The sequence below is a fragment of the Portunus trituberculatus genome, chromosome 39 (assembly GCF_017591435.1).
Source record: "Portunus trituberculatus isolate SZX2019 chromosome 39, ASM1759143v1, whole genome shotgun sequence".
Taxonomy (NCBI): Eukaryota; Metazoa; Arthropoda; class Malacostraca; order Decapoda; family Portunidae; genus Portunus; species Portunus trituberculatus.
Genome location: NC_059293.1, coordinates 13998795 through 14013794, shown reverse-complemented (window position 1 = coordinate 14013794; position 15000 = coordinate 13998795). Strand labels below are relative to the sequence as shown.

The window sequence follows — 15000 nt, the reverse complement described above, 5'->3', positions numbered from 1 at the left end:
ACTTTGCCCCACCACTGTGTTTGCTCCCCGTCCGTTGCGGCGTTGGACCAGATGAAATCATATCTCTGCCACGCTGAAAGGATTATAATCGACCCCGGAAAAGCCGCGGCTTGTCATATGCCAGCAAAAAAGGATAAAACCTCATAGTCAATTAATGGTACTTCATGAGGATATCGGTAACAAGGCAAGACTCTCGGGCATCCTATATGTCTTCTTTGTCTGTAAACCTTTCTTCTCAAGCTGAAAAAAGAAGAATCATAGCCAGATACCGTTGTTTTGTGAGGATATCTGGTGATCAAAGACATATTCCCTCTTTGCTCTCCTATCCTTATGCCAGTGATAAAATAAAACATTGGTGGCTCTGGAGCTAGTGGATGTTTATTTTATTATAATTATCATTATCTACTTGTATTCCTATTATTTTATTCTATTCTATTTTTTTTTTTTTTTTTTACACATTTCTTTTCCCGCTCTCGAATACGTCAGTGGCGAGACAAGACAGGCATACTTTTGTGTTTTATGTAAATTATGCTAGTAAGATTCTAAAACATCATCACAATACAAGAAAATAAGGGAATCTACGAGAATCCTTCATATCTCTTTGGTGGCAGACGCTGATACCCTCAAATCACTAATATTTCATGTCTGTAGCGAAGACACATAGACATCTATTCCATCTTATCTACTTATTATCCTTTCTCTTTAAGAGAAAAAGGACACATCATTCTGATATATTAAGATAAATTTTAGTTTTCGTTTTCTTTACGAAAAAAATAACCAAATGATGGAAGTTATGATTAGCAGAGGTTTGTGTTAATATTCTTCTTATATTTAAGCTTACAAAGACAGACATAGTAGCACGAGTAGAAGTGCAATATTATCAGCTACAATAAACTTTGAAAAATGTATCCCTCAAATACCTAAAACTGACTTCTCACTTATTATGTCATGGAGGAAATGGACAATATTTCAAGAACTTTCTGATGACGTGGGACACAAATAATGCTGCCAAAAAAATAGATAAATAAACATTTTAGTGGCATGGCGAATCACTGAGATGCGTCGCCTCAGCCTTATTGAGTTTAGTTTTTTTTTTTTTATTTCTATCAGGATTTTGCGTGGTAATCTGAAGTTCTTTGAATTACTATGCATATTGGTAGATCACTGAATTGCATCGCATTGGCATTATTGAAGAAGTTTGTCCTTTATTATCTATGCTCCAAGTAGCAATGTCAAGTTCTTTGAGTAGATATATACACTGTATAGATAGATATATTCATATATGGCGATGATAGATCCATTAACTTATGTCCATTGAAAGAGGTCATTTATTGGTTCCCCTCAGCCTTATGAATTTACATATTCTTTAATGCACAAGGAAAATAGACAAAGGGATAAAACGAAATAAACCTTTTCACAGCTGATCATTTCTTTATTCAATATCCATAACTTTTAAGACAATTTTTTTTTTTTTTTACACATTAATGCTGCGTAATTTTTTTTTTTTCCTGAGTCTTCACGAGGACCATGTTGATAATATTAGGAACGTTAACGAGCGATGAAAATATCAATAAATTGGTGAAGGTAAGAAGTTATAATTGTAACAAAAAAAAAATAAATAAAAAGGACCAACTCATCTTTCACAAAATGTCAAGTCATAGGATGGATTCTCTAAGTTCCTTGAATGAATATGTGAATAAACAGATAAACTATATACAAAACCTTGATGTAGATTAATTCACGCTTATTAGTGGTAAAGCAGACTTCATTTATCTTTTTTTTCTACTTTTGCATAATCGGTTCTGTTATATGACTGATTTGGTTGATTTGAGTGAAGGTGCTGCAACAATGCTGTCATAAGGCGCCGCTGTAAAAACTGAAAAGCACAAAAAAAAGTTTGATAAAGTAAAAGAAAAAGAAGAAAAAATCATTGATAATACTAATACTATTAATGATATGATGTATTCAAACTTTTGATAAGAAAAATAAAAGAAGGCTATGGAGTCACTTGGTGAAGGAAGGCAGCGCTGTCCTGTTATCCCTTCAACTTGTGGCTGTAGATGTTTAGGCCACTGAATGCCTCTTTTATTTTTTTATACACGTAAAAAGGAGTGGGAGAAAAAGAAAAAACACAAAAAAAGCGAGTGTGAACACGGTTTTATTTCATTTTGTTTTGTTTTGTTACGTTTTGCTTTACATGTGAACACAACAAAATGCATTGACTAATTCACCTGTGTACCTTGTTGTCACTTTACGCCGCGGTGACTGTCGGCACTTGAAGGCGAGAGGGAGCGTCATTTCAGGGACGTGCGCGAAAAATCATGCAGCGATTTCGGGGCGCGCCACCAGCCATGCACACATACTTTCCTCTGTGAATGATGCTCAAAGCGTTCATTTGCATGGCGAGTATTTATCGGAACTTTGTATCTGTGTTGATCCGCCGGTTTTGCTTGTGTGTGTGTGTGTGTGTGTGTGTGTGTGTGTGTGTGTGTGTGTGTGTGTGTGTGTGTGTGTGTGTGTGTGTGTTAGAATTGGGTGTTGAAAGAGGAAACACTATGACTGAAATATGAGTGTTTGTCTAATACTAAAAGATCTGTTTGTGGTGTTTGTGTTATTGTACTGTGTTTTATCCCTGTCTTCGTCTCTAGTTTTTTTTCATTCATGATTATACATTTGTGTTTCTATTCATAGGTTGAATTTGTGGCTTTGTTAGTGCTGAGCGAAGTGTTTGCCAGTGTTGATATTGTTTGAGTATTATTCTTGTCATGGTCTCCTGATTGTTTACTAATATCCATGTGTTTGTGTCTATGTTCAAAGTACAAGCTTCTGGCTTCATTAATGCTGAGGTGATGTTTCTCAGTGCAGGTGTTGTCCAAATAGTGTTTGGTGTATTGTTATTTTGGAAAGCCTTAATTTGTCACGCGTTTTCGTAAATAATCTTTTTTTTTTTGGCGTAGTGCTTATGTAGTGGTGAGAACATTAGTTCATGGCGCTTTTCTTGGAAGTAAGCTATTTTTTTTTTTTTGTAGTGCTGGTATGGTGAAAATAGTCTAGATTTGTGGCACATTTTTGGGATTATTCGTTATTTTATGGAGCCAATGTAGTGTTGATGTATCAATATGTAGCGATTTTTTTTTTTTTTTAATATTCACTGTTTAATTGTAATATTACAGTATTGTTAGCCATGGCTTGTGGTATGAAGACGTTTTCTTTATAGATATCAATTCTTTGTAGTCCTCTTATAGTGTTATTTTGTAGCGCTTTTCTGGGAATTCGTTAATATGATGGTAACATCGGTATCTGTGGCACTTTTCTGAGAGTTTTCTGTCTTCTAGCGCTAATGTGGAGTTAATAGCATTAGTGTCTGGCGCTTTCTAGAAATTCACTTTATTTTTCCCGCAATACTATGGAGTTACTTAGTTGCAGTGAATCACGAAGGATCTATCTTCGATCTAACAGTAACTGGAACGGCGGCGTCTCCGAGGGCATTGTTTGCGGCGTGTATTGTGTGATAACATGGTCTGGAGTATGTTGGTTTTGTTCTGCATGAGAGCGATGGCTTGTGTCGCGGCCCGAAAGGAAGGGTTGGGAAGGGAGACGCTAACCCGGAATTCTTGAGTTACCGGTCCCGTGGAAGGTTTGGTGGAGGGTCTTCCGTGGTGTTGCAAGGGACAGGACAGGATCAGCATCAGGGAAGCTTTTATCGCTCCCCTTCCTGACATTATTCTGTATTAGGAAGCGAGTTTGTAGAATTAACTGCCAAGAAAAGGATGCATATTATTATATGTAATTTTTCCCTTATAGTTGTGTGGTTATTTCACTGTCCTGGTGATGATTTACCTGTATTATCTGAGCCTATGTGCGAAAAATGTATTAGTAGAATTAATTGTAGCTAGTCTCGAAAGTAATGTCTGTACTCCAATAAGATTTCATCCGAACAGGTGTGTGGCTATTAAAAATCCAAGTGATGATTTACCTGCATGATATGTGCCCGTGTGCCGCGTGAGAGGCATTAATCAAATCAGCACTCAGCCCCTCAACACAAAGTCCCCAAGCTCAGTAGCAGACGGTCGGCCTCACGCCCCGCGCCGCTCAGGTGATAGGGAGCCGCCTCAGGGGAGCAGGGCCAGAGGTGGATGTTGCCTCAGCCACCGCCGCCCCGTTGCTGTGAGGGAGGCGAGACGGGTCTTAGCGAGAATCAGGCAGTGGAATCTCAACTCTTTTATTGGAGAGACTTCTATTTTTTCGTATTCGAAATAGTATAAAAACTCGAACAAACATAAAAAAAAAAGTTATTTTTTGTCTTTTCTTGATTGCATATCAAAGAAACTAAAAGAAAATAATGTTTCCAAAATGCTATATGTATAAGTATAAGAATTGTTTACGTTGGTGCACAAGAAAAAGGGAGGAAGTTATTTTTTTATTTTCTAGGTTGTATAACTAAGAAATTGGTACAAAACTAGCGATTTAATTTATTGTTGGTGTTTAGATGGAGTAACATGTCTCGTAGTGAAAGACTTGGGATCATGACGTTAAATAAAGTGTTGAGACTTATTTGGGACGGTAAGGTTACTGGCACTGTTACTGGCAAGGTCACTGCTAGTCTCAAACATTACAATACGGGTAGCAAATGTTATCCACACCCTTGTATCCCATCAGATATTACTTACACGGATCCAGCAACGTCTGATTCATATCGTCTTAATCACTCATGCATAACATTAAAAAGAAGATGGATGGAAGGGAAGGAAAATGTAGAATATAATAATAATCTGATTGGATTGTATGAATAAGAAGATTCAGAATGAAGCAGTGGCTCTTTATCTCTTTCTGTCTTTAACGTTTCTACAGGGAGTCTTGCCTAGAGAGAGAATAGAAAGAAAGACTCATTGGCAAAACGTTAGAAAAAGAAATCTGTCTCATCTTGTGCTGTCTTACCACCACAGTTAGCTAATGTGACTACCATTTTCTCCAGGAACTATGAGTACATATTCTCACCTTGACTGTAGCTTAGTGGTTCTTGTCGTCCATTGTAGGACATTCTATTCATACTCAGGGTACCTAAGAAGCACCACACACAGCCTGGCACTCTTACAGGCCTTGGTAATGCTATGAAAACCCCAATATAGATACTCTCCTTATTGACATTACACAAAACGCGACTTGGAGACACCGAGAAGTGTTTCCAATAATGTTTCATTTGTTAATGTTACCACAAGAGGAAATACTTTGCCTCATCCTCATCCATAAGGGAAAGAAATCATGGTCTATCAGTTACAAAAGAAAATTAATGAGAAAATGTGTACGAAATTGATATCCAGGTAAAACAGATGTAATAGTTAGAAACCCGAGTGAAGATCTTGAGAGAGGTAGATGAATGTGCGTCCTGTTGGTAATGGTTGGTCGGCTGCTTCGACCTAGCTTGGCCTTGATATTGTGTTCGGGGCTCCTTCTTCCTTAACGTGTTCGTTTCTATTGTAAACTGCGTGTTCCTTAACTGCTGAAGTGGTGAATAAGTTTGTTGATCACGCCGATTGTTTGAATGGGGCGGCGCAGCAAACAGCAAGCGACCCACGGTAAAGCTGTTTGTATTTTGTTTACTTATTGTTATAATTGTTATTCTTTGTATTTGTTAGTTTCTCTGTCGACTGCTTGAGTATGAAGAAAGTTACGGTACTAAACTCCATCGTGACCAAAGACAGAGCATCATACGATCGTCGAAAGAGTGAGCTGAAGATATTGTTTGTGTTTCGGGTGATGGGCCGCTGGGGCAAACTGAGGCAATGGTGTTTTTTTCGGCTGAGAAACGTGCATGTCAGAGGTTCTATTTATTCAAAAGTCACAAGATATAGTACTACAAGGTAAGATGCAGGAAAATATCATATTGCAGTGAGTTTATGAACTTTTTGTGTTAACTGATAATTTGAAGATGAATATCCACTTGTGAAAATATTTGAGAATATTGCTTTTTTGTGAAGGCGAATGTTATGTTGGATGTGTCCATATAATTCATAATAGGTATTTATTGATTGTAATGCTGCGAAAAAAACCCTGGTGGAAAATATGAATCAGGTATATATATATATATATATATATATATATATATATATATATATATATATATATATATATATATATAGAGAGAGAGAGAGAGAGAGAGAGAGAGAGAGAGAGAGAGAGAGAGAGAGAGAGAGAGAGAGAGAGAGAGAGAGAGAGAGAGAGAGAGATTGACAGGCAGATAGAAAGAATTTGAAATAATGATATTAAGAATGATAATTATGATAAAAAATAATAGTGATAATATTAATAATTATTAATGTTATTATCATTATCATTATGTTGTTGTTTTAGTGTCATTATAATCTTTCCATATTGATATTATCATTATTATTACATTACTCACAAACTATAATGAAAACTATAATGTGACGCATTACGAGTTCTTGCCTCCCATGATGAGCAGCAGACGCCAGGCGGAGGCTCAGGAGAAATAACACCATAACAATTGCCAATATGTTATGTCAAGAAGTGATTAGTGGAGGGTGTGAAGGTGGCCAAGGCGCCTCCAAGCCTCAGCATGCACCTCTGAAAAATTTTCCTTGACACGCGCAGCTTCTAAAACATCAGTTTTTTTTTCTCTCTCTTTTGGCCTGGCCAGGACAAGGCCACGCAGATACCGATTCTTCCTCTGGGAGAAGAAGGTGGAAAAGATGGAGACGGCGCCCTGAGACCCCTCTTGTCTTCGACGACTAATGCATCGCCTGCGGCCGCTGTCAGCGACCCTTTGGGCGGTGCTCGGGAGGGCTCAGAAAGATACACAAAAACTAAATTGAAAATAATACACAGTATTTCTGTATGGAGCGACATCATATTGAAAGTTCGCTCAGCTTCGCAGCTGCTGACTCCATCTGTATTCTAGTGCACAGCAAAAGAGGAAATTGGTATTTTGGCTTTTCGTGTTCTCAGAGTTGTTATGGAGGCGAGTGTAGGCGAGGGACGCAGCCGAGGCAGATTGTTTCAGTAAAGACCACTGACTCAGAAATATTGTCTAGACGGTGAAACCAAAAATACATCATTTATAACACGAGGAGCCTAACACGACAAACCAATTCTAAATTCCTAAGTGGTTTCAGCGAAAAATGTCCCGGCAAAGATGGGCTTATTCTTTCAGTGTTGAGAGCAGCAAGGTTCTCAAACTTGACCATTAGCTTTTGAGACGTTATTCCACCCCAACTCTGTCGTGTTGACGAGTTTTCTTTGTATTTTTTATTATCCTTGAGAAATTTAATTGGATCTTTATTAGTGTAAACTCTTCTTGACATATTCGCACTTTTCTGTCAGCTTATATAAATCATATTAGCGGGCATTTTTGTGCGTGTGTGTTCTTTATTCCCCGCCACCATTATGAAATATAAAGAAAGAAATATTGATTAATTTTCTACTCCGTACTCATCATAGTCCACCATTATCTAACTGTCTTGAGGTTCAACTTGTGTCCACACCACCAATAGAAAGCGGAGGCCAATGTCTACCTCGCATATCTTTCAGTCTCCTTGTCAGGTGCATGTTTTTTTCTTGCGGAGTGCAGTATTTTCTTACTGGAATTAGAAAGCGGCTTCCCTTCCACCCAGCACCAAGTTATAGGCACTGTCCTTGCCCTTGTCTTTTCTCTTTTACCTCTGATTCTCTTTGGTTATTACAAAGGGAGCTATTTTGGAAACGCCAAGACAATATCTGTTTTAGTGCAAGAGTATTGCTGTCGAAACCATGCACATCCATTAAATACAAAAAAACCGCGGTGCTGTTGATGATGTAGCTATTCGTCTAGCTCATAAGCATCCACATTAAAAAAAATAATAATGAAATACCTCTCGGAATAACAAATTATTCCTAAGTAGATGTCAATGAATAGATCACTCAAAATTCCAAAAAAGAAGGTAATGAGATATCTGGTAAGAAGACATTCCTTTGTTTAGTAGAAAGGAATCATAGTCAAGCTTGTCTCCCCTGTGTAAGCCAGTGAGGAGCTTAATCACAGCTGCTGAAGGAAGACAGTGATCTCATAGATGAGACTTCTTTATACCAGGACACTCTCTCACCATTATCTTGATGTTTATAGCAGGAAGCGAAGTCAAGTCGGCAGGAGTGTAACCATGTGTATGGCAATGTGTTTGTGCATTCATAATTCATTAACTACTAATGACAATAAGACACTTGTTTAGTTTTGTTTTCTTTTCATGAAGCCCCTTCTTAATGTTTTTTTACTTTTAATATTCATGAAACTACATTATGCTTATATAGACAAAAAATAAAACATTCCATATTTTCAAAGCCGAAAAAGTGTCTTAAGAAACTCTATTTTTAAAATAAATGTTTGGAAATATTGTAGTTATTAAAGATTGTGGCGAAAATAAGAGAACCAACCATTCTATTGTTTTAGTCTATAAAACTATCTAAGGAAATCAGTGTAAGAAAAATATTTAAAAATATTATTAATGCTCTATGAAAGAAAGGATTAACTCAAGACGATTTTGATTATCATTTATACAAATAAAAGTTATATAAAGTTATTACAGTGAAATATGTAGTATGTTTGTACAATAACCAATAACAGGTTGGTAATGAAAGTAATCATATTAAGGGTCTTATTGTGTCATCTGGTTTAACATATGTCTTTCTTTAACGTGGAACGTGGAAGTAAAGAAATAACCCTAGATTGAATTTTAAGAATGGTAAAAAAGTTATCTTGGAGTTGAGATCTCAAAAGAACGCTAAACTGAATTATGGGAATGGCAAACTATCTCGAAAACCCTCTTATATGTGGAGTCTAACAAAAAGGGATTTATGTTAAAGTACAAATGGAGGATAGAATTAATAATAGATGAATTGAAAGATGAAACCCGCTAAGAAATATAGTGCCTACCATCTTTCTTTTGCTTTTTGATGTAAAGTAGTCAATTCAATAAAATCAAGGATCTTTGTGTGTTTTATGAGGGAGGCGGAATGACTGTACCACGCCAGACACAGACACGAAACGTTCCTGTCGGGCCTCGCTCTCCCCTCCGTCACAGATTTATTTTACAGACGCGTTGAATACACACCAAATCTTTTAATACAGAGAGGCCAGACTGGTGTTCCGTGCGATGACTATGAGGCTCTAAATGTTGATCTAAACTTCATATTTTCCACCCTTGAAAGGAAAACCGTATAGAATGTCTTTTAAGGAGCCTTGGATTTCAAATCTAAATTGAAGAGCCTTTTTGCATATCTAGAAATTAGTTTTATTTGCCCATTCTTGCAAGGAATAAAAGAAAAAATACGTATGTGCTTTCAGTTACCTTGTGCCTTTTTTCCGATTGCTCTGTGACAATTTTCGTCAGCCCATCATGTATTAGAGATTGCTTACAACCTTTTTTGTAGATTTTCCTATTATGTTAGGGGGTTAATGCGAGATTTTCCAGAGTTTTACATCGATGTGATATTATGTCACTTAATGTTAGGGTCACTTGTAGCACCACATGTATACGACTTACATTTTCAATTAGAGCAGTGTTAGAATTTTCCTCCTTTCTTCTGAACTCTTTAGATTTGTTTTATTATGCGCAAAGGAAGAAAGAATCAAAGTAAAATAAACTTTAAGAAAGACCAACCAGAAGGAAAAAATAAACGTTCTGTATTTGAAGTTATAGCATGAATTGTAGTGAATTTTCCTTTACTTTCTCATCCATTAGAAGTTGTGAAGATACTGAAATGTAAGGAAAATTCGTGGTCTTATTAATTATGTAGTCTTTCGTTTCACCTTCCTCCTTCTAAACCTCTCAAAAATACTCTTACATGGTTGAAATGAGAGTGTGAGTTATGATCATCGTTCTTACTTTCACTTGCGTCGGATGTTGTGCAGTCTCTGAGATTTGTTGAAAATAAAATAACACTGCACAGTTCAGAGATGAATAATAGGTGAAAATAGATAGGTATATCTTATACCAAGAAATATAAGTTTGATGGCTTCTTAAAACTTCCCTTATTTATCGCATATCTCTGTCATGGATCACCAGCTGTGTATTATTCCTGCTCTACTTTGAACGTTTTATAATCACGTTTCAAGACATTTGTCCCTATCCTCTGGTTAATCTATCGGCTCTATAAGGAATCTTGCAACTGAGTGTGCCTTTTTTCTTTATATTTTTGTTGCCCTTGGCCAGTCCTCCTTTCTTGCATTAAAAAAATATATATATACACGTACTCGAGATGACGGTATTGGTTGCCTTGATATATCAGTGTCTGGAAAGCATCAGACCTTCATATTTTATATTCTTAGAATATACCTAACACATATCTTTATCATTGATGACCGTCTTTGTATTCTTCCTCTCCTCTGACCGCATGATAAACGCGTACCTGAGATGACAGTATAGGTTGTCATAATATATCAGTAGCTGGAAACCATTAATTTTTAAGTCATGTTTGTTAAAAGCTTCCCTTCTGCGTTTTTTCTTCCATCTTTCCTTAGGTCATATCTGTATGAAGAGAACATGAACTGCGATAATGTTCTCTGCAGCTTATATCCAAGCAAACAATCCTTCCATCCACGTGAACGTTTATAATCCACCTTCCATTGTATTTTCCTTTATTGTAACTTTCTTTTTCCATTTCAATGTATAACCTAGATAATAACGTAGACATAAGTAAAAATACTAGGCTTCTAAAATATAAAGTAATGTGTTAACTATGTCTACAATATACTCATTTTCCCCATAAACTGTTACACTGCTAACCAATACACAGCTACTGCAGGAGAAGAAAAAGTGAAAGAGTAGGGAATAAAGATAACTCTGGGCAAGATGCTAGCAATATTTTCGTATCCGCAGTCAAGTTAAGCCCACACAGAGCCGAGCCAGGGATGCCTAATGCCGATCCCCCGCCATTTTGTTCACCCTCCAGCTTGCGAATATAAATAAAACAGCACCGGGTATCAGGTGAGCTTCCTTGGAGCTCCTTTGAGTTAAATATCGCACCGTTTAATTAATATCTAGAATTAGAGAGGCTGACGGGGGAGTGCAGGAATAATATAGGAATTTCGGAAGCAAATCTTGTAATTACGTGCATTAGTGGAGTGTCTCAGGTGGAGGGAGGAGGAAGGACAGAAGAAGAGGAGAACCCCAGACCAGACCGCCGCCGCCCCACACACAGGCGGCGGCTCCTCGTTAGCCCTCATGATTTACTGGCAAAAATACATTATCGATATATTACACACAGCTCTACTGGGCCTAGCGACAAGACATGCATAATCAAAAGAATTTCCCTCGTGAGCCACATATAATTGTACATTCGTTTGAAACTGACAACCTGAATCCGTTTTCATGACCGGCAAACAGAGGCGGGTATACTTGCCGGCCTGAGCCATTCATTGCAATGTATGCTTGCATTGCGTATGATAAAAATTGCATACTGGAGATCGGATTTAGAGCCTCACACTTATATTACTGGATTTATATATTGTGTAAACAAGCCCGGATTTGTAATTGTGTTTCGTATTTCGGGATTTAACACCGGTGCACATAATTTTCATGGATCCAACCATTCTGCGTTTGTTATTGTGTTTTATTACGCGAACCTTAAAAAGCTGCCATAGATCAGGCCGGCACGGGTGTTCTCGTGTTCATGCATCAAGTGACTGATTTATCCGGACGGAGCAAAGCACTACTTAAGCCTGTGTTTTCCTCTCTATGAGTAAGTCAGCCGTTCAAAGCTGCTGAAATAACACATCACACGCACGTCCACACACACACACACACACACACACACACACACACACACACACACACACACACACACACACACACACACACACACACACACACACACACACACACACACACACACACACACACACACTCTCTCTCTCTCTCTCTCTCTCTCTCTCTCTCTCTCTCTCTCTCTCTCTCTCTCTCTCTCTCTCTCTCTCTCTGTCTCCTCTCATTCCTTGCATTATGTAATTTCTTATAATCATATTTTCCATAACTTTTTTTTTATAATTCCTTTGAGTCATTTAAAAGTGTGACCTCTTTTGACACTCCTATGATCATATATAAGGAATGATTTTATTCACGCACAATCCCAAATGAGTGACAATAAGCTTCAATATAGTCCAGTCCAGCGTCCATTTGATACTTAGCCTTCTATTCATGCTATTACTGTCATTACATTGTCTCCCTCGCCGATACAGCGCTGCACTGCACTTCTCCTGTTACTGCTATTTGTATACGAACTTATGTTACGGTGCAGGATTTTTTTTATTATTTATCTGTATGCTACTTTTTCATGTACATAATCCCCGGCCCAATATGTATAGATTTTTCTTCTTTGTTCGCTCTCCAATTTACGAAACGCGGATGTTACAAAGAATGATATTATTTGATCACACAATTGATTCTTGCGCGAGGATCGAATGGTCAGGGAATGAGAGAGAGAGAGAGAGAGAGAGAGAGAGAGAGAGAGAGAGAGAGAGAGAGAGGATCTGTGATATCCTTTAAATTTATTTTTGCACTCTTTGGTCAAACTTTTCGTTTTCATTTTGTCTTCACTTGTCTCACCCGGTTTGGTGTGAAACAGATATACTGGTAATGTTGCTTTCTTCAACTCTACTACATATATGAAAAAAAAAAAAAAAAAATTCTCTCTCTCTCTCTCTCTCTCTCTCTCTCTCTCTCTCTCTCTCTCTCTCTCTCTCTTTCTGTGTATTCACCCGTTATCATAATTTTATTTCTCTCCAGAGTCCTGTCACCCTCCCTTCCCCTCCCTTTTCTCCGCGACAAGCTTCTCCCTCTCCAGCCTCCCTATAGCCTCCGCCACTCCCCCTCAAAACAGATGAATTATACAACCTTTAATCTTTCCCTCAAAATTGGAATCCATCACCATTTTTGCAAGGGGTAGATTCTCTTGGTGGCGTTGCTTACATCATACGTGCACTGCGGTTACTTTTAAGGCTGCAGTTCTCTCCAAAACTATATGTCTTCTTAATTTCATTTGGTATTTGAATTTGTCTTCACCTTTCTTCCCACCTCATTTTTGTTTTTCTTGTATTATTAACTTTGTACCCTTTTGTTATCTTATATTACTTTCCCTCTTGCTTTTAACTTTTCATTTGCTGTTCATTGTTATTACTATTCCTTTTTTACAAATTTACCGCATTTTTCTCTTATATTTAATAGTCTTGACCACTCGTGTGTCTCGTAAATTAACGACAGCGGATCTCGAAACGTAAGAGACACCTTCATTCATTAAATCGTGTGGAACTAGTCAGGCATATTTAACTTGGGATAGGTAAAGTCAGTTTAGACAAGGTTTGGTTAAATTCTGTAGTATTAATGTGATACAAACAGCGGTCTTCTTTCATGTTTACATATTGTTGGAATTTGAGTTCTCTGCAGTTGGTCCTCTCCATTTTTTCTTCAGTATCGTTTGCCCTGTGTACATAAAATACTCATGGTTCCTGGATATCAAATGTGTTGGCGGGGTCTCAGGAGGTGAGGTGAATTTTGAGTCTAGCGTGGTGTCTGTTTGTCTAGATGTCAATCTTCATTTTATCTTGTATTTTCCCTTGTATGTTCAGATATTTTACTGCATTAGGAAGTGACAAGAGCTTTTTTGTGGTGAAAGGTGCGCATTTTTTTTTGTAGTTGTAGCTGAGTGTGTGTGTGTGTGTGTGTGTGTGTGTGTGTGTGTGTGTGTGTGTGTGTGTGTGTGTGTGTGTGTGTGTGTTTGAGTGTTTTCCTACCTCAACAAGTCAATATACTGTGTGCCCCTCCACTGTGATAAATATATTTAAGGTAGTGAAGGCAAATAAAATAAACTATACAAAATATTGTTTTGGAAATATGAAGTATATAAAACAAACAGGAGAAATGAAAATGCTGACCAGTAAATCCATACACAGCGGTCGTGATAGAAGTTGTGGTGTGTGTGTGTGTGTGTGTGTGTGTGTGTGTGTGTGTGTGTGTGTGTGTGTGTGTGTGTGTGTGTGTGTCACCGCACAGCGTCTTGGCCCCTGTGGTTATGTGAGTATTTTGATTATTGTGATTCTCGGAAACCAAAAATTTAATCCTTTGCCAATGATTCTCTCTCTCTCTCTCTCTCTCTCTCTCTCTCTCTCTCTCTCTCTCTCTCTCTCTCTCTCTCTCTCTCTCTCTCTCTCTCTCTCTCTCTCTCTCTCTCTCTCTCTCTCTCTCTCTCTCTCTCTCTCTCTCTCTCTCTATATATATATATATATATATATATATATATATATATATATATATATATATATATATATATATATATATATATATATATATATATATATATATATATATATATATATATATATATATATATATATATATTTATAAACACACATACATACGTTACATTTATATATAGCTTCACTTTTTTTTTTCTTTTGTTTGTGTACATATTTTTCTTTTTTTCTTTTTCTTTTTGCCGCCTTCCCCTCGTCGCCTCATGTCTCGCACTAACTGTTGTGCCGAGGACGCTCCATAAATAACAAGGTGACTCCCTCGTCCCTATTTGCAGGTGGTGAGTGGGGTGGCAGCGGTCGGGGCGCCATCAGCCATGCAGGTCCGGGGTGGGAGTGACTGCTCGTCCAGGAGGGAGGGACAAGGGAGGAAAGGGAGACGCTGGAGGGAGAGAAACGAGCTGTGTCCAAGATCCCGCGGCTCCCTTCCTGCACTTGACTGTCACTGAAAGGTGAGCCGCGCACTCTCCACCGGGCAGTGCATCCCTGCACAGATGTCTGCATATATGCTTACTCATATTCATGTTTAAACACGTTTATACATAAATATGTACAAAAAAAATAAAACATATGAGTTGATATAGAGATATGTAGATATATAACAACATTCGGATATTATATTGCTGCATAGGCCATTTTCACTTAGGGAAAGGGAAAAAAGTGTGTGGGAATGAGGCAGTTTCTATTTGTGGATATTAAGGGAAATG

General features: G+C 37.7%; 1 protein-coding gene across 6 annotated transcripts in view; it reads left to right on the top strand.

Moving 5' to 3' along the window:
- LOC123515704 overlaps positions 1 to 15000 on the top strand; it is a 223978-nt gene that overhangs the window by 71490 nt on the left and 137488 nt on the right. For 4 of the 6 annotated variants that reach the window (XR_006677974.1, XR_006677973.1, XR_006677976.1 and 1 more), the window contains exon 3: positions 14572 to 14745. The exons of the other annotated variants lie outside the window; for them this stretch is intronic. The gene's annotated coding sequence lies outside the window, so the exon portion shown is untranslated. The remainder of the gene's footprint in view (positions 1 to 14571; positions 14746 to 15000) is intronic. 6 annotated transcript variants of the gene reach the window in all.